This window comes from Hyla sarda, chromosome 9 (assembly GCF_029499605.1).
Source record: "Hyla sarda isolate aHylSar1 chromosome 9, aHylSar1.hap1, whole genome shotgun sequence".
In the NCBI taxonomy this organism is placed as follows: domain Eukaryota; kingdom Metazoa; phylum Chordata; class Amphibia; order Anura; family Hylidae; genus Hyla; species Hyla sarda.
The window spans coordinates 149,939,559-149,959,021 of record NC_079197.1 but is presented as its reverse complement, the minus strand read 5'-3'; the positions used below and the strand labels follow the sequence as shown (position 1 = coordinate 149,959,021).

General features: G+C 41.0%; 1 protein-coding gene across 9 annotated transcripts in view; it reads left to right on the top strand.

Moving 5' to 3' along the window:
- SIPA1L3 (signal induced proliferation associated 1 like 3) overlaps positions 1-19,463 on the top strand; it is a 215,151-nt gene that overhangs the window by 103,590 nt on the left and 92,098 nt on the right. The window contains exon 1 of one of the 9 annotated variants that reach the window (XM_056537651.1): positions 2,809-2,827. The exons of the other annotated variants lie outside the window; for them this stretch is intronic. The gene's annotated coding sequence lies outside the window, so the exon portion shown is untranslated. Of the gene's footprint in view, positions 1-2,808; positions 2,828-19,463 lie in introns of those variants that run through there. 9 annotated transcript variants of the gene reach the window in all.

Genomic DNA, 19,463 nt, shown 5'->3' with positions numbered 1-19,463 from the left:
ATCTCTCTCTCTCTCATATCTATCTCTCTCTCTCTCATATCTATCTATCTCTCTCATATCTATCTATCTCTCTCATATCTATCTCTCTCATATCTATCTATCTCTCTCATATCTATCTCTCTCTCTCTCATATCTATCTATCTCTCTCATATCTATCTATCTATCTATCTCTCTCATATCTATCTATCTATCTATCTCTCTCATATCTATCTATCTATCTCTCTCATATCTATCTATCTAGCTCTCTCATATCTATCTAGCTCTCTCATATCTATCTATCTCTCTCATATCTATCTATATCATATCTATCTATCACATATCTATCTATCTATCTATCTATCTATCTCATATCTATCTATCTATCTATCTATATCATATCTATCTATATCATATCTATCTATCTATCTATCTATCTATATCATATCTATCTATATCATATCTATCTCATATCTATCTATCTATCTATCTCATATCTATCTATCTCATATCTATCTATCTCATATCTATCTCATATCTATCTATCTCATATCTATCTATCTCATATCTATCTATCTCATATCTATCTATCTCATATCTATCTATCTCATATCTATCTATCTCATATCTATCTATCTCATATCTATCTCTCATATCTATCTCTCATATCTATCTCTCATATCTATCTCTCATATCTATCTCTCATATCTATCTGTCTCCTATCTATCTATCTATCTATCCCATCTATCTATCTCCTATATCTATCTATCTCCTATATCTATCTATCTCTTATATCTATCTATCTCTTATATCTATCTATCTCTATCTATCTCCTATATCTATCTATCTCATATATCTATCTATCTCATATATCTATCTATCTCATAGATCTATCTATCTCATATATCTATCTATCTTATATATCTATCTATCTTATCTATGTTATGTATCTATCTTATATATCTATCGAGCTTATATATCTATCTTATATCGATCTATCTATCTCTCTCATATCTATCTCATATCTATCTATCTCATATCTATCTATATCTATCTATCTATTTTTTTTTTTAGAACCTAGATCAGTGGTCTCCAAACTGTGGACCTCCAGATGTAGCAAAACTACAACTCCCAACATGACCAGACAACCAATGGCTGTAGTTTTGCAACATCTGAAGGGCCACAGTTTTGAGACCACTGATCTAGGTTATATAAAAAAAAAAAAAAAAAAAAAAGGGATACCCAAAGTAATTCCCATTCCAATCCCATCATCCTGATCGTCCTGCTTCACGATCATTACCCCAGTCATTGAGACTAACAAATAGAGCAGTGGTTACACAGTGACAGTAGTAGAGAGGTTGTCTATATCTAGTGCATTGTTTCCCCAACCTGGGTGCCTCCAGCTGTTGCAAAACTACGACTTCCAGGGAGTCGTAGTTTTGCAACAGCTGGAGGCACCCAGGTTGGGGAAACCCTGATCTAGTGGTTGTCCTGATGCACGTGCAGCGCTGCTCCCTCTCCTAAATCTTCCATCCGACGTCTGCAGTTACGTTGCTTTGTTGGCACCACGTGAGCTCTGCATGGCCGGCACTGAATGTAAATGACTGTGCAAGCTTTTGTCTTTGCATTGCCTGTATCAGGGACAGGATTTTCCTCCGGGGGTGGGGTGAGGTGGGGGGGTTCAGATTTGTCTTTAACCCTCCGATCGACAAGCCCAAATTAAAGCTGACACGGTCACTTAGGAGCCTCGGACTTTACAAATAGGTCATAGCCGCGTGAGCTGATGTAGCTGGAAGTATGTCATAACTGATTACCTCTATGAAGGCTCAGTACCCCCCCCCCCCCCCCCCCCCACCGCTAACCCTGACGGACCGGCCAATCGCACCGCCTCTGAACGACAGCATCTCCACAGAGGCACAGAATAATTCATAGGACTCCTTCACGAGCGCCACATGAATGGATGTCCTATTGCTGTTAAATGGGGTCACTCCAAGCGGGTGTGAATGAACACCCCCCCCCCCCCCTCCCTTTGCTTTGTACGTCTGTCATGACAAGATGAGAAAGTCACAGAGTCGGGGCCCCTTTCATTAGATAAAAGTAGATTAAAGCCGGGGCCCCCGGGGGGTGGTAAACACTCCGTATGATTGGCTCGAGAGATAAATAATTCATCGTTGTTTTAATCTCCGAAGAGAATCTTTTATTTTTTATTTATTTTTTATTTTTTCCAGTTTGTGCTTTTTGAATTGTATCGTGCACACGCTTACACCTCATTGGCTTTTTCAGCTTTTTAATATTAATATGCGTTGACAGGAGTTTTCCATAACCTAAAACTATCCAGGCCTGGGGCATGTTACATATATTCTAAGAGGATGTACCCACGTGACAATATACACGGCGCAGGCAGCCCTCCTTAGAAGATGTGGCTCTATAGAAGTAGATAAGGCTATGTTCACATCATTATGTATATGTAGAATGCCAGACGGGGCATCTACCACCCATAGGGTTCTACTGTATGATAATAAATACCATAAAAGGGGACAAAGAAGAGGTGGAAGACGGCACTCCAAAATGGTTTTCAAACGCAAAGTGGTTTATTCACCCATGTGGTACAAAGAAGCAACATTTCGACCTTCACAGAGGTCTTTCTCATGCATCTGTAAAGGTCGAAACGTTGATTTTATAATTACCGGGGTCCGTGCTATTTCTGGCTCCTGCGGCGTCCTGTTTTACGATGTGCGCTGCGCAGCGCAATGACGAGTGACGTCCTCAACGCGACGTCACCGTCAGTGCGCACAGTGACAGCTCAGGAGGACGCCGCTGGAGCCAGAAGTAGCGCGGACCCCGGGAACAGGTAATTATAAAACCAGGAATGGGGGGGGCAGTGGCGGTCTCTGGCAGGGGCAGTGCGGTAGGGGGTGCAGCACCGTGCGGCGGTGGTGGTGGTGGTGGGGGGGGGGGGGCGCGGTGGCGGCGATAGGACTCAGGACCCCAGGACAAGCATGGGGAGAGAAGCGGGTGGCGGCGGCGGTCTCTGGCACAGCAAAAGCTGCTTTAGTTCATTGATTTAAAGCGCCCGCTTTAAATCAATGATCTGCAGCGGTGTCGCAGGGGGGAGGGGGAATAAATAGCCGATAACTTATACCGGAATATCAGTATAAGTTATCGGTAGAGATGAGCGAACTTACTGTAAATTTGATTCGTCACGAACTTCTCAGCTCGGCAGTTGATGACTTATCCTGCATAAATTAGTTCAGCTTTCCGGTGCTCCGGTGGGCTGGAAAAGTTGGATACAGTCCTAGGAGACTCTTTCCTAGGACTGTATCCACCTTTTCCAGCCCACCGGAGCACCTGAAAGCTGAACTAATTTATGCAGGAAAAGTCATCAACTGCCGAGCCGAGAAGTTCGTGACAAATCGAATTTACTGTAAGTTCGCTCTTCTCTAGTTATCGGCTGTCGGCCCTAACCTCCACAGAGTATCGATATGGGTCGATCCCTAGTGCAAAGTCAAAAAAACTTGGGGTGCAAACCGCATGGAACCTTACGCACATACGGTTCTCTACCGTTCCCATTGACTTTCAATATACGTTTTTTCACCCGGACCAAATGCCTGCAGGTCCTTTCATCACTGTTACACTGTCACAAACCGTACAGAAATAGATGTAATTTACAAATCTGTTTAACTTTCTGGTACCAGAGTACCCCTTTAACTCTATTAAAAAAAAATCTTAATCCTTCCAGAACTTCTTAGTGGCTGTATACTACAGAGGAAATGCTTTTCTTTTTGGATTCTCTTTCGTCACGACCACAGTGCTCTCTGCTGACCTCTGCTGTCCATTTTAGGAACTATCCAGAGCAGGAGAAAATCCCCATTGCAAACCTATGCTGCTCTGGACAGTTCCTAAAATGGACAGAGATGTCAGCAGAGAGAGCACTGTGGTCGGGACTGAAGAGCAATCCAAAAAGAAAAGCACTTCCTCTGTAGTATACAGCTGCTACAAAGTACTGGAAGGATTAAGATTTTTTTTTAATAGAAGTAATTTACAAATCTGTTTAACTTTCTGGCACCAGTTGATTTATAAAAATAAAATAAAAATATTTTCCACCAGAGTACCCCTTTAAAGTAAGCATTGAAGAGACTGGGGGGACAGAGCCCACTGATCTAATATTGATGATCTATCCATCAATATTACTGGATGGATAATCCCATTATTGTTTATTTTTTTTAAATTTTTTTATTGGATACTATTGTGTAGAATAGTATAGTCTACTAATCTGTCCCTTTTTTTCTGGTATTCCCATTTACCGTCCAGATAGAAGCCAACAGGACAGTCTTCTCACATGAGTCAGACTAATCTAATCCTATAGACACCTTTTACATGTCGGTCCGTAGTTTTCCTAGATAACGTACCGACTGGTCGTCACAAATGTGATGTAAACACAGCCTAACAAATAATCCCATCTACGTCTAAAGAAGTTAGCAAGAAATGGAAGTCTAACCGTTTGTCTGTTTCCGGCAAAGATGAGTGACGACCAACATGGCCGCTTTTTGGGCTCGTTCACACTACAGAGATTACGCTTGGAATTATGAGTGGATTTTGCTTGCAGCAGCTTCTCATTGGTTTCAAATGGATCTTGCCGCTTCTTCGTAGAACTTCCGATGAAGAATTGGATTCATGAGCATGAATAATCCTATTAAAAAGCCTTTTGTACAATGGAACTTAGAATTTTCCCGGCAGATTCTGTGTAAAATAATTGGCGAATCCGGGCCATTTTTAATGGTGCATTTTTTAATTTTCAATGGTGTGAATGGTGTAATTTAAATTTTCTGCTTTAGTATACCCTTAGGGCAGTGTTTCCCAGCCAATGTGCCTCCAGCTGTTGTGAAACTACAACTACCAGCATGCCCGGACAGCCTTTGGCTGTCCGGGCATGCTGGTAGTTGTAGTTTCACAACAGCTGGAGGCACCCTGGTTGGGAAACGCTGCCTTGGGGTATACTGAAGCTGAAAATTTAAATTACACCATTGAAAATTAGGGCATGTTCACACCCTCAGCAGTTTTCATTAACTTTAATGGAAAATCCACCATGGCTAAACCTGCAGCTTTAAAGGGGTACTCCGCTGTAAAAAAAAAAATAAAAAAAAATTTAATCAGTTGGTGCTAGAAATGTAAACAGTTTTGTAAATTACTTGTATTTAAAAATCTCAATCCTTCCAGTACTTTTCAGCTGCTGTATGCTCCACAGGAAGTTCTTTTCTTTTTGAATTTCCTTTCTGTCTGACCACAGTGCTCTCTGCTCTGTCAGGAACTGTCCATAGTAGGAGCAAATCCCCATAGCAAATCTATCCTGCTCTGAACAGTTCCTGACATGGATAGAGGTGTCAGCAGAGAGCACTGTGGTCAGACAGAAAGGAAATTCAAATAGAAAAGAATTTCCTCTGTAGTATACAGCTGCTAATAAGTACTGGGAGGATTAAAGGGGTACTCCGGTGAAAACCTTTTTTCTTTTAAATCAACTGGTGCCAGAAAGTTAAACATATTTGTAAATTACTTCTATTAAAACATCTTAATCCTTCCAGTACTTATTAGCTGCTGAATGCTACAGAGGAAATTCCTTTCTTTTTGGAACACTGATGACCTCACGAGCACAGTGCTCTCTGCTGACATCTCTGTCCATTTTAGCAACTGTGCATAGCAGATGTATGCTAAGGGCAGCATGGTTGCTCAGTGATTAGCACTGCTGCCTTGCAGTGCGGGGGACTTGGGTTCAAATCCCACTAAGGACAACAATAAATAAAGACTTATTATTATTATAATGACGTCGGCAAAGAGCACTGTGCTCGTGATGTCATCAGAGAGCATTCCAAAAAGAAAATAATTTCCTCTGTAGTATTCAGCAGCTAATAAGTACAGGAAGGATTAAGATGTTTTACTAGAAGTAATTTACAAATATGTTTAACTTTCTGGCACCAGTTGATTTAAAAGAAAAAAGGTTTTCACCGGAGTACCCCTTTAAGGCTTTTATATAGAATTTGTAAATTTATAATTTACAAATCTGTTTAACTTTCTAGCACCAGTTCGCATTTAAAAGAAAAATGTGGTTTCCACCGGAGTACCCCTTTAATGCAGCAAAAAAATTATTGCAGAAAAACATACCCTTATAGCTCACATTAGGTTTGTTACTCAGCTTTTCTAGACTCCTGCATAGCACTGTAAATCTGTCTGTCGGAGTCTGAGAAATGTTCATAACAAACCCAGTGACATTGTAGGAATATTTGTGCAGTGAATTCCCTTTACTCAGTCAGTCTCTCCACAGACGCTCACAATTCCGTATTTCAGACATACACACTATAGAACAGTCCTTTCCAACTTGCGGTTCTCCAGCTGTTGCAAAACTACAAAACACAACACCCAACATGCAAAACTACAAAACCCAACCTGCAGCCGTCATGGGTAGGAAACCACTGCGCTGTGGACGATCTCACACCAGTGTGGTCGAAACCAGGATTCTCTAGGACACTGTTTCCTGACCAGGGTGCCTCCAGCTGTTGCAAAACTACAACTCCAAACATGCCCGGACAGCCGTTGGCTGTCCGGGCATGTTGGGAGTTGTAGTTTTGCCACAGCAGGAGGCACCCTGGTTGGGAAACACTGCTCTAGGAGAACGTGCACAAGCCGTATGTCATATGTCACCCCAGTCAGATGCCGTCCCAGGGTCCCAGTTCTGCAGGGCACCAGCACTAACCATATGGCACACAGGCCATGCCAGTAGTCATAGAGGAGACTAGATATGAAGCAGAAGGAACATGAATTGGAGCAAGACTAACAGGCCCTGGGAAGGTCATCTCCAGTGGCTAGACCAAGCTTTATATATACACACATATACATACAACTGAAGGGTCCAATAGTAGTAAGGTCAGCACTGTAATAAGATCATTGTGGAGTTTGTCATACATAAAGATTTCAGGTTTGGCGCACATTTACCCTATGTGTATGGGCATCTTAAAATTATATTCACATGCAACTCATTTGTTGCAGAAACATAGAAGGTGTCGGCAGATGAAAAAAACATTTGGCTCATCTAGTCTGTCCAATGTTCTAAATAATATGAATAGTCCCTGGTCCTATCTTATATGAAGGATAGCCTTATTCCTATCCTTATCTTATATGAAGGATAGCCTTATTCCTATCTCTCTTATATGAAGGATAGTCTTATGCCTATCTCTATCTTATATGAAGGAAAACCTTATACCTATCTCTATCTTATATGAAGGAAAACCTTATACCTATCTCTATCTTATATGAAGGATAGCCTTATGCTTATTCCTATCTTATATGAAGGATAGCCTTACGCCTATCCCTATCTTATATGAAGGATAGCCTTATTCCTATCTCTCTTATATGAAGGATAGTCTTATGCCTATCTCTATCTTATATGAAGGAAAACCTTATACCTATCTCTATCTTATATGAAGGATATCCTTATGCCTATCACTATCTTATATGAAGGATAGCCTTATACCTATCTCTATCTTATATGAAGGATAGCTTTATGCCTATCTCTATCTTAAATGAAGGATAGCCTTATACCTATCCTTATCTTATATGAAGGATAGCCTTATGCCGATCTCTATCTTATATGAAGGATAGCCTTATGCCTATCTTATATGAAGGATAGTCTTTTGCCTATCCCTATCTTATATGAAGGATAGCCTTATGCTTATCTCTATCTTATATGAAGGATAGTCTTATGCCTATCCCTATCTTATATGAAGGATAGCCTTATGCCTATCTCTATCTTATATGAAGGATAGCCTTATGCCGATCTCTATCTTATATGAAGGATAGCCTTATGCCTATCTTATATGAAGGATAGTCTTATGCCTATCCCTATCTTATATGAAGGATAGCCTTATACCTATCTCTATCTTATATGAAGGATAGCCTTATGCCTATCCCTATCTTATATGAAGGATAGCCTTATGTCTATCTCTATCTTATATGAAAGATAGCCTTATGCTTATTCCTATCTTATATGAAGGATAGCCTTACGCCTATCCCTATCTTATATGAAGGATAACCTTATGCTTATCCCATGCATGTTTAAACTCCTTCACTGTATTTGCAGCGACCACTTCTGCAGGAAGGCTATTCCATGCATCCACTACTCTCTCAGTAAAGGAATACTTCCTGATATTACTGCAGAAACCCTGCATATAAAACTATGTCCTCTTGTGGTAGTTTTTCTTCTTTTATATATGCTCTCCTTCTTTACCGTGTTGATTCCCTTTATGTATATAAAAGTCTCTATCATATCCCCTCTGCCTCTTCTTTCTTCTATACATGTTAAGGTCCTTTAACATTTCCTGGTAAGTTTTATCCTGCAATCCATGTACTAGTTTAGTATCTTCTCTGAACTCTCTCTAGAGTATCCATATCCTTCAGGAAATATGGTCTCCAGTACTGCGCACAATACTCCAAGTGATGTCTCACCAGTGTTCTGTACAGCAGCATGAGCACTTCCCTCTACTGCTAATACCTCTAGCTATACACCCATGAGCACTTCCCTCTACTGCTAATACCTCTAGCTATACACCCATGAGCACTTCCCTCTACTGCTAATACCTCTCCCTATACACCCATGAGCACTTCCCTCTTCTGCTAATACCTCCCCCTATACACGCATGAGCACTTCTCTCTTCTGCTAATACCTCCCCCTATACACCCATGAGCACTACCCTCTTCTGCTAATACCTCCCACTATACACAAACATGATCACGTCTCTCTTCTGCTAATACCTCTCCCTATACACACATGAGCACTTTCCTCTTTTGCTAATATATGTCCTAATACACCTATGAGCACCTTCCTCTCTACTGCTAATACCTCTCCCTATACACACATGATCACTTCTCTTCTGCTAATACCCATCCCTATACACACATGATCACTTCCTTCTTCTGCTTATATCTCTCCCTATAAACCTATGAGCACCTTTCTCTCTACTGCTAATAACTCTCCCTTTACACCCATGAGCACTTCCCTCTCTACTACTAATACCTCTCCCTCTTTTTTTGACTGTCTCGCTTAACCAAATGGGGCTCAAAGAAATCCTGTACATTTATGGAACTGCTTTTCAGTCGTAGAAATTCCTGCAATAGATCTGCGACGTGTGAATCCACCATAATGGAGACTCTAATGGAATTGACTAAATAAACACCAGAGCTTTTGCTGTGAAGGAATTGATGGGTAAAAGTAAATGAGCCATGTAACAAAGAAAAGAGACTTCCAAGAGTCTGGCAGCTGGCGCGGTCGCTCCTGTAAGGTGACACTACACGTATACTTGTGGGAAGGTGGGTGCATGTTCCAGAAATTCTGCGGGACGGGGATGTTGTTTCTCTTTGAACCGCAGATAATCATCTTAAAGTGGCAGAGTCCAACCGTCACCCCACGCTTATTTCCTGGATGGAGGTTATTAGCTCATCGTGCCCAACCCTTCCAACACGGCTGCTATAGACATGTCTAGCCAGGTCCCATCATCTCCGGGTCTTATTCATAAGGGAGATTGCTATACACAAGAAGGGGGGGTTCTGCACAGCTGGCTCTTAAAGAGTTAGCTCTCTATGCCGAATCCCTCATAGAGCAAAGTCTAAGATTACACCTCCTCCCTCCCTTATTACAGCTGGTTATAAAACTTCCCTTTTGATGTAATGGGAGCAGCTGGTACTATGGGCTGGCAGCCAGTTGTAAGAAGGGTGGAGTTTGGGCTCTATGTAATATATAGGTGTATGGGTTGGGTATCACGTCTATTCATTGTTCAATTGATCAAGCATGGTCTTCAAACTGTGGACCTCCGGCTGTTTCAAAACTACAACTCCCACCATGTAAAAATGCGTGTAACTATTAGTTAAAATCTGTAAAAAAGCAGAAACAATTGACATCATAATGTCTAATGCAATAAATTTAACATTGAAGTCTATGGTAACGCATGTAACCTCAGCCTGTGTCCGTTGTTTTCTTTTTTTCTTTCTTTTTTAATACATCCTTTACAATCAGTTATTGCAACTGAGCATGCTCAGAAAAGAAGTCAAAAGGAAGAAGTGGGGCCAGATCACGTGATCTTAAATAGTTAATTAAAAAAAGGGTTAAAATACGGACAGGTACCGATAGAAACAGATATTTACACGGGTTTTATTTTAACAGACCTTTTAAGTGATTTGACTTGTGATCATGATTAAGGTGTTTTGTGAAGATTTGACGTCTTTAGGCTGTGTTCATGTCTTGTTTTTTTTTTACGGCATTTTCCCCAAAAATTTTTTACAGCATTTTAGCTGTTTTTGTAGCAATGTTTCAAAAATAATGGTAAACATTACCAATATGTAGCAACAAAAAATAAAAACCTAGCAAATAAACCTAAAATAAATAAATAAAGTAGCAAGAAACACAATGTAAGCACAGCATCAGGGGAGGTGTATAACTATTATATATCCTGATTCTATAGCGATAGCTGCAGCAGTATACAGAAAGAGCTGGAGGGGAGGTGTATAACTAAATATATATATATATATATATATATCCTGATCCCATAGAGATGGCAGCAGCAGTATACAGATAGAGCTGGAGGGGAGATATAAAACTACTTTATATCCTGATCCCATAGATAGCTGCAGCAGTACAGTGATCCCTCAACTTACAATGGCCTCAACATACAATAGTTTCAACATACAATGGTCTTTTCTGGACCATTGTAACTTGAAACCAGACTCAACATACAATGCTAGGGAATCTGCGAAATGCGTCAATGGCAGAACCGACCAATCAGAATGGACATTTCACTGGTAAAACTTGTGTATTCCGAAAGTGTATGCACTGACTGATGTCTGGTAGCACCCCCTACAGTACAGGGAGGTATTACATGTTCTGTACTCTTTACCTGTACCAGGGTTAGCTGCTCCTTTGGGCATCAGGTGAGGGCGGCTCCATGTTACTTTTTTAGGACATTGCATGTTCTGTACAGGACCCTGAAGAAGCTCCTGTCCTCTACATAGACCAGTGTTTCCCAAAGAGGTTGCCTCCAGCTGTTGCAATACTACAACTCCCAGCATGCCCCGACAGCCTTTGGCTGTCCGGGCATGCTGGGAGTTTAGTTTTGCAACAGCTGGAGGCACCCTGGTTGGGAAAGACTGAAATAGACAGTGATTACAGCTTCCAGAAGATCTTTCTTTCTTTTATATGTAAGGATTTGCTTTATCTATATTAGTTATCTACTTATTTATCTTTAATCCTCCCTTTTTCCTATTTTTGGATGACATTTTGAGGCTTCAGAACCAATTACCAGGTTTCCATAGAGTTATGGTCTCAACATACGATGGTTTCAACATACAATGGTCGTCCTGGAACCAATTAATATTGTAACTTGAGGGACTACTGTATACAGAAAGCTGGAGGGGAGATATATAACTACTATATATCCTGATTCCATAGGGATAGCACATGGAACTGACAGGAGAGGGGTCTGGGAGCTACAATAAGCACAGTAACTACTTGTGTCAGACTGGTGATCACATGACCAAGTTACAGTAATGGAACGCATAGATGCAGCTGCGCTGGAATAAAACAAATTGCACTGTACGGCTAGTGTGGGTAAGTGTGCATGATATGGGCAAAATCAAAACACAAACTGGAGTTCTCCTTTAATGAATGGTTGTAAGTGTTGCTGTACTAAACAGCACACAAGATTGTACCTGCACGGTGATGCCGTGTGTGTTTATTTCTCCGTCTGTATAGTCACCGACATGATCACACCAGGTAGTTATGTCAACAAGGTTGAGGATGTTTTTCTCTCTTATTGATGTTACGCTGCAGGCAGGACAAAGTTTACTAAACTTAAAGGGAATCTTCTTACTCCGACGCTGGACGTTAAAGGGGTTATCCAGGCAAAAACTTTTTTTTATATATCAACTGGCTCCGGAAAGTTAAACAGATTTGTAAATTACTTCTATTAAAAAATCTTAATTCTTCCAATAGTTATTAGCTTCTGAAGTTGAGTTGCTGTTTTCTGTCTAACTGCTCTCTGATGACTCACGTCCCAGGAGCTGTGCAGCTCCTATGGGGATATTCTCCCATCATGCACAGCTCCCGGGACGTGACATCATCATTGAGCAGTTAGAAAACTTCAGAAGCTAATAACTATTGGAAGGATTAAGATTTTTTAATAGAAATAATTTACAAATCTGTTTAACTTTCCGGAGCCAGTTGAGAGAGATATATATATATATATAAGTTTTTGCCTGGAATACCCCTTTAATCACTGTAGTTGTTATTTCGGCTCCCATAGGGGGAAGGTGGTTCAGGTCATAACCAGGCAGGATCTACAGTAGGACTGAAAAACAACCCCTATGGCAGCCAGAAGAAATAGACTTAAAATACATTTGTTTTTCTAACAATTACGGTGCTTTTCGTCTGATAATAAGATCTGGTGTCCAGAGGGTGCCGTCACACCTTCCCGGCATATAAGGCTTAGTCACAGGTACCAGACACATCAAGGTGCCCTTTGGACCATGGCCGTCTCTAATTTTCACTGGAAGGAAGGTAAATCACTTGTGAAAAGCATGGCTCCAGCTGTTGCAAAACTACAACTCCCAGCATGCCGGGAGTTGTAGTTTTGCAACTGCTGCAGGCCCACTAGTAGGGAAACACTGTCTTAGACAATATTAGGGTTTCTTCTTGATTCTGCATATTTCTCAACTTCACTGTTTACAACTTCAGAGTAAGATTGTGCAATAGAAATAATAAATAAATCAAGTCATAAATAAATGAGTCATGAATAAATAAATTAATAAATAAAATAATTTATTAAATTTATTTATTCATTTATTTTATTAAATTTAAATGGTCACTCTCATTAAAACTAATTTTTGCTATTGCACTCCTTATGGTAAATAAAAAATATTTATAATGTACTTTGTTTAAAAAAAAAAAAGTTTTCTATGTTTTGTTTGTGTTTAAAAATGCTGTCACTAGGTGTCTCCCTACTTGTTCAGAACACATTTCCCCCTCCATCTCTTGCACAGACTTTGGACTCCTGCTGGCCTGGCAGAAGTCCAAAATCAGGAAATTCTGAGTGGGGGGGGGGGGGGGTGCAGCCTTAGCCAATCATAGCTCATCTCACACTGAACTGCTTGGGCTGTGTGTAGCAGAGTGACTGAGGAAGTTCTCCCCTGTATGGCTTCAGATGATGTCACACCTGCTGGGGAACGCCCCTTCCCAGTTTGTGAATCTGACTGAGACTGAGCAGAAAATACAGAGCAATATCAAGGTAGAAAACTAACAAATAATAAAAATAAAGGCAGAGGGTGGTTTATCATGATGGGGGCAGTGAGCTGGGAGGATTATAACATTTTACATGATCATGAGGGGTGCTCTTTAATAAATAAATAAATTAATAAAGCATAATAAATAAATGCAAAAATAAATATTGAATAAAGCATAATTATTAAAGTATCATGAATAATAATGTCATGTTATGACACTCCTATAGATGCATTTGCTCTTATCTTGTCTGTATCGGTACATGCGTGGAGTTGTAGTCCTGCAACAGCTGGAGGCACAGTTTACGTTGCGGTGTGTCATGGTGACATCATTATTTTCTCTCCTTTCCTATGATAGCGATCGGCTTAGTTTCTGGATGTGAGAACCTGTGACCGTGGTCCTGGCAGCCGCGGCCTCCTTTTTGCCGTCCACCTGCTCGTTTCTGCTTTCGATGCCAATAACAGATTGCTCTTCTCTTCACATTTTCCATGTAAATATGTTGTCATTACCTCCATTAGATGAACCATGTGGGAAAAAAAGGACAGAAAATTGGGTCACTGTGATATTCCTTCTAATGTGCCGGGAAAGCGAGGTCCGAGCTGTATGGAGAGATGCCAGGGTTTTTTTTTTCCCTTTCTTTTCAGCTGCTGGTTGTTACTGCTACTATTGACTGTTCAACAACAGTTGGCGCAAATCCGAAACTCTGCTCCAAATAGAATAGTTTTTTTTTTTTTATGCGAATATCTTTCAGTTTGTTGCCACCATTGCCGCAACAGAGTTTCCAGCAATAAATGCTTCTACTACTGCATTTTCAGGAAATAATTTTTACACACATAAATAAAAATTATAATAAAATATAAGAAAAATATAAATATATATATATTATAAATTACTATAAGAAGAAAAAAATAATATATATATATATATATATATATATATATATATATATATATATATACACACACACACACATATATATGTGTGTGTATATATGGTAATATTATATATATTTTCTTGTATTTATTTATAATTTATATTTATATTTTTCTTTTAATTACATTATAATTTTTTCTTAAATTTATTTATGTAATTATAATATAATAATTATTAATAGAAATTATAGTATTTGTAATAATAATAAACATATATAATTCTTTTTTTATTATTACTACTATCATTATTAATCATAGTAATACTAATAATATTCATTTTATTAATAGAAATATAAAATAATAAACATATCATGACTTGGCCCTGAGATTTGTTGAGCCCTGCATTAACAGATAGTAAAAACGGATTCTGCTGCATTGCTTTACAGTAGAATCGGTTTCCCTTTGACTTCCATTGTTGTGGTGTTTATGTGGCATACACAAAAGCGAGGTCAAATTAAATTCTTTTACTGTTTTTAAAAGCCCTTTGCAAAATAAAATTGGCTGCTGTAGGCCACTGAACCATTTTTCTAAAGTTTTTGGGTAAACTTTCCCTATCATTACCACCTTAGAGAAGGGTCACATGTGCCGTAATTTGCTTCATATTTCCTAGTTCTAGTAATACCACAATATTACCACGACTGCGACTTATGTATTATTTCTCAATAATTGTAAAGTACATGGGGGCTAGACTTTACCTGTGTATTTAATTTTATATGCACCGATATGAGGCATCCATGAGGCATCCTTCTACACCCCCCCCCCCCCCCCCCCAAACCACTCACTCTATCTGGTGCCCCGTCCCCTTAATGCAAGTCTATGGCAGGCTGTCACGCTCCCTCCCATAGACTTGCATTGAGAGGGCTGGCCGTGACATCATGAGGGGGCGGGGCTATGACGTCACGAGCTCCCAGCGCCAACACAAGCGTTCGGAACAGTTTGGAGCAGCGGAATACCCCTTTAATGTTGAGCTAAGTTTAGAAGAGCTCCGATAGCAATGTCTGTTTAAATTATGGGAGTCGAGCGGAGTAAATACTACTTGTCCTATTTTTTTTTCCTCTGCTCAACCCCTGTGAACTACAGACCCCATTCAAAGTTACTAGGACCCGGTGGTGTCCATTTGGCGCAAGAGAAAAGAGCCAAACATACCCAGAATGGGATGGAGCACAAGTAACCTTAGTCCTTACGCCCTCCATTTCCTCTGCCGCTAGTACATGCAGCCAGTATTACAGTAGGTACATGTGGCAGAGGCCATAGGGAAGCAAAGTGAGGGTCAGATAATGGATCAGTATTCTGCCTCATCTTCACACGTCCGGGCGAAACAAAATGAGAAACGCTTTGTATCTATTATTGTGATTGACTTTTCCAGCTTTCACGCTTGTGTGGATATCGATCTTTACAGCTTTCAAGCATACGGACAGTCTATAACATTAAGTGCAGTAGCCATTAACACCAAGGCCGAAAGAACTTGCCATCCAATAGACGTGGGGCGAGAAAGTGCAGCTTTTCTAAGGAAAGTTCATGTAACATATCGATTGTTTTTTAGAATGGCGAAGAGCATCATATATGATTAAAATGCTGGCTGGGGTATGCTGTGGACACTCCGTCTCCTATTGCTATTTTTTTTTAGCTGGTTATACCCCTGACTACTCCAGGGTTTAGGAAGTAGAAAAGAACAACCTTATTATTACAGTGGTCCCTCAAGTTACAATATTAATTGGTTCCAGGACGACCATTGTATGTTGAAACCATTGTATGTTGAGTCCATAACTCTATGGAAAACTGGTAATTGGTTCTGAAGCCACCAAAATGTCATCCAAAAATAGGAAAAGGTGAGGATTAAACAAAAATAAGTAGATAACTAATCTAGATAAAGCAAATCCTTACATATAAAAGTAATAAAGATCTTCTGGGAGCTGTAAATCACTGTCTATGTAGAGGACAGGAGCTTCTTCAGGGTCCTGTACAGTACACAGTGTCCTAAAAAGTAACATGGAGCTGGCCCCATCTGGAGCAGCTATCCCTGGCACAGGTAAAGAGTAGTACAGAACATGTAATACCTCCCTGTACTGTAGGGGGTGCTACCATACAGCCAGTCAGTGCATACACTTCAGTAATACAGGGGTTTTACCAGTGAAATGTCCATTCTGATTGGTCGGTTCTTTCAGCCATTGACACGTTTCACAGATCTGGACTGTCAGTAGCATTGTATGTGGAGTCCGGTTTCATGTTACAGTGGTCCAAAAAAGACCATTGTATGTTGAAACTATTGTATGTAGAGGCCATTGTAAGTTGAGGGATCACTGTATTCTCCTTATTGCTCCTTGCTTTTCCGCTACTTTTCAGGTCTTCCATGCATGCACTGATTCCAGGAGTACAAAGTTGTGCTGCACTGAAAGTTTAGACATGTGGTGCACTCAGTGTGTCGTTACGTGGTCCTTCCATGAGACTCCATATTCTCCCCTTGATGCAACACTTTTAGGGGAAAACCTGTTGTGTAGCATGCAGCATTGCATGTAATAATATAATAATATAATAGTGCAGTTTGGTGTCTCAGTGGCTAGCACTGTTGCCTTGCAGTGCTGGAATCCTGGGTTCATACCTGACCAAGGACAACATCTGCAGCTAGTTTGTATGTTCTCCCTGTGTGCTCCAGTTTGTATGTTCTCCCGGGGTACTACAGTTTGTATGTTCTCCCTGTGTGCTCCAGTTTGTATGTTCTCCCCGGGTACTCCAGTTTCTGTTCTCCCCGGGTACTCCAGTTTCTGTTCTCCCCGGGTACTCCAGTTTGTATGTTCTCCCCATGTACTCCAGTTTCCATGTTCTCCCTGTGTACTCCAGTTTGTATGTTCTCCCTTGTGTACTCCAGTTTGTATGTTCTCCCTTGTGTACTCCAGTTTGTATGTTCTCCCTGTGTACTCCAGTTTGTATGTTCTCCCGGGGTACTCCAGTTTGAATGTTCTCCCTGCGTACTCCAGTTTGTATGTTTTCCCCTGTGTACTCCAGTTTGTATGTTTTCCCCTGTGTACTCCAGTTTGTATGTTCTCCCTGGGTACTCCAGTTTGTATGTTCTCCCCGGGTACTCCGGTTACCTCCCACAATCCAAAAACCTACTCTTCACACAGAGTGCTTCTGCTTCTTATTTCACACTGCAGATGTGCCGACGGTCACAAAAGCGAGCTCCCTGCTGCATCTGGTTAGCTCTGTGTGTCTGCTAGTGACTGCCGGTAGGAAATCTGCCGCTATGAGCGGACACACAGAGCTACCCAGCCGCATGCAGGGAGCTCGCTTTTGTGACTGCCATCGGCACATCCGCAGGGTGAAATACCCTACCCTTAGGGGAATTTAGATTGTAAGCACCAGCAGGGACAGGGACCAATCTGAGTGTGCAGCACTTCGGAATCTGTGTGCACTATATGAAGAAAAAATTATTATTATTTTTAATATCATGGAATCTGAAAGCAATAAACCCCTGTATGTTTCCATGTAAAATTAGGCACATGTAGCAGAAGTTATAGTGCAGTTTTGTACAAGAGTCATGTCTCATATATTTTCCAGCATCTCTATGTATTAGAATATGCACTTTGATATATCTATATGTAGTAACGTATGCCAAACTACAACTCCGAGCATGCCCGGACAGCCGTTGGCTGTCCGGGCATGCTCAGAGTTGTAGCTTGGCAATATCTGGATGGCCACAGTTTGGAGACCAACTAAGGCTGGGTTCACACCACCTTTTTGCAATACAGTTCCAATATCAGGTTTTTAATTAAAAAAAACGGACTCCTCAAAACCTGACTAAACTGTATCAAAACATGTGTACGAATTTTAATCCGTATACAGTTTGAAAAATGACGTCAGGTTGCATCCATTTTTTAAGAAAAAAAAGTAGGCGTTTTTAACTTTTTACTCCCTTATGAATAAAGTTTCACTTGTTTGATTGAAATTCCAAGAAAAAAAAAACAGTGCAAAGTCAAAAACCGTATGGTGAAAACCGGATGGAACCGTACGCACATACAGTTCTGTACGGTTCCCATTGACTCCCATGTAAAATAAAAAAAAAAATAAAAAGTATACGTTTCAATAAGGTTTTTCACCTGGACCAAAAACCGTGGTAGACTACGGTTTTGGGCACGGGGAAAAAAATTGACAAAACCGTACAGGTTGCAAAACAGACACAACCTGATGCATCGTTTGGCATATGGTTTTCAATACGGTTCCGTACGGTTTAAAAATTGAAAACGTATACGGGAACTGTATTGCAAAAACGTGGTGTGAACCCGGCCTTAGGGTACTTTCAGACAGGCGGATTTACAGCGGATTTTACGCTGCAGATCCGCCGCTGAAGGACCTCTGTATGGTGCCTTTACATGTGCCTGCTCAGAGCGGCAATACGCCGCTACGTGCAGACACACTCAAGCGATGTGCGAGTCACCGCGCATGCGCGGTGTAGTCGCACACATCACGGCCGCTCCCCCTGCTCTGTGAGCTAAGACAAGAGCTGCCGCGATGTGCGAGTATACTGCGACTCGCACATCGCAGTGTGTCTGCTCATAGCGGCGTATTGCCGCTCCGAGCAGGCACATGTAGAGGCAGCATACAGAGGTCCTTCAGCGGCGGATCTGCAGCGAAATACGTTCGTAAAATCCGCTAACGTACCCTAACACCCACTCCATGACTTCTGTGGAAATTTCAGTACCCTTATTGATGGGACTGGCATTCCAGTCATGAGAAGAATGGCGTTTGTGCGTATAACTTACCAAATATCATGGCTTCTAGTGCAGGGCGAGGCCGCGCAGTAATGAATGCGTGAATGACAGTAAAGAGTTTTAAGAGTTGGTGCCCTGCAGTGGCTTCGCTCTAGTGTCACAGACCTTCAGAGCTTCACTCTTCTGTATGCCACTCTTACTTATCATCCTTGTGGAAGAAGGGCACAATGCCTGTTAATATCTCATCACCACGTTGCCCTCCCCCCCACCTCCACATTCCAGAATTGTCTTTTTAGGTTAATTAGACAGTGAATGGCCCTCAGCTTTCCTGTCGCCAAAATCTGAACTGTGTTGGCAGGCGACGTGGAAGCCTCGAAATAGTTTCTGATTTCGCACACTGATGTCTGGGCAGCGTCGGTTGACTAGTGTGCCATGGTGTAGAGAGAAAAAAAAAAAGGGGGCGCTCCCAGAGAAAAATGTAATGCAGAATCTTGTTGCAGATTTTGCTTGAAGCTCACAAATTGCGGTTGTGGGTTG